Raw genomic sequence first — 1,598 nt, 5'->3', positions numbered from 1 at the left:
GGAGGGCGGCCTAATCCACCCCTGCTGTAGATGGCTGGAATGACACTTTTATAGTAAAATTCATCATCGTCATCATCACCTACCTTGAGAAAATTTGAGGAAATAGTACCTGTAAATGGCCGGAAATGACATTTAGGCCTACTGTAAAATTCATCACCATCACATCACCATGATATAGTCTAAATGAAGCGCCAGCAAAATTTCTCATGATCTTTGGCGGCCTAATCCACCCCTGCTGTAGATGGCTGGAATGACACTTTTATAGTAAATTTACTTACCTCAAAGTCAACCTACCTTGAGAAAATTTGAGGAAATAGTACCTGTAAATGGCCGGAAATGACATTTAGGCCTACTGTAAAATTCATCACCATCACATCACCATGATATAGTCTAAATGAAGCGCCAGCAAAATTTCTCATGATCTTTTTTATCAGAGATTTTCGGCACCACAGAGATCTAATTAATATGAGTGATGTACCATAGAAAATCATACTAAAGAAACACTGTCTTTAATGAATATAATTTATTTGCCCTACCTCAAAGCCGTGAGGCCACATCCACCTCAGCCTCCACCATGGTTGGAAAAATTTGAGGAAATAGTACCTCTATGATGACCGGAAGTGACACTTTTAAATAGTAAAATTCATCATCATCACATCATCATTATATATAGCCTGGGTGCAGTAGGAAATTAGCGGGAAAAAAGTAAAGGAAAATTTATTTTTGGTTTTTCTGAATCAGTATATCATATAGTGTCTCAGAAAAAAAATCCCCATTCTTAGAGCTTGGGCAATTTTTTTTATAGCACTTTAAAGTTTTGACATAAAATATCCTATTTTGGGCTAATTAAGATCAGGGTAGGGGAAATAAATGTATGTTTTTAGTCACTTTTACACATGCTATGTATATCAAATGTAACAAGAACTTGGCTAAATTGTTACTCCTCACCCTCGTTAAAAAATTTAATCAGAATAATGACGTCATCACAAAAAAATTCCAAGATGACTGCCATTTTGGCGGTAAAACTCTTTTAAATTGTAAATTTAACTGTATTGTTATCAGAGCAATTTCAAAACAATATATATCCATACACACAGACACACACACACAGACACACACACACATATATATATATATATATACATAATACACACATATATATGTATATGTATGTATATATATATATATATATATATATATTATATAGCGAAATTTTGCTCTGAAAGACCTAACAATTCAATTTATGGACTCGGATCGAGGTAAATTGAAAAAAAACTATGGCATTATATATTATTCACCTCTAGTTTTGCTACAAATGTGGAAATTGACAATAAACACTTAGTTAACTAGTTACTCTTTACTGTCTTTATCAATTTTAATTGAAATGATCATAATGCCAATTTCCAAGATTGCGTTTATCTTGGCGGAGAAAATGGTTATTTTTTTTAAGACTATCATTACTATTATTATTATTATTATTATTGTACAAAATACAATCTCATCAAAGCAATCACATATAGAATATATATAAATATTATTATTTTAATAGTAGTATTATGCTTATTTATTATTGTTGAAATCAATAATAATATTATGTA

The 1,598-nt window shown here is 31.4% G+C and overlaps 1 protein-coding gene across 3 annotated transcripts in view; it reads right to left on the bottom strand.

The window, feature by feature from the left end:
• LOC117108911 (betaine--homocysteine S-methyltransferase 1-like) overlaps positions 1 to 1,598 on the bottom strand; it is a 10,685-nt gene that overhangs the window by 6,203 nt on the left and 2,884 nt on the right. The window lies entirely within an intron of this gene.

Source organism: Anneissia japonica, unplaced genomic scaffold (assembly GCF_011630105.1).
Source record: "Anneissia japonica isolate Jap-2015-1 unplaced genomic scaffold, ASM1163010v1 scaffold987_len1640505_cov201, whole genome shotgun sequence".
Taxonomy (NCBI): Eukaryota; Metazoa; Echinodermata; class Crinoidea; order Comatulida; family Comatulidae; genus Anneissia; species Anneissia japonica.
Note: the sequence above shows the minus strand (reverse complement) of the source record. Positions and strands in the feature narration are given on the sequence as shown.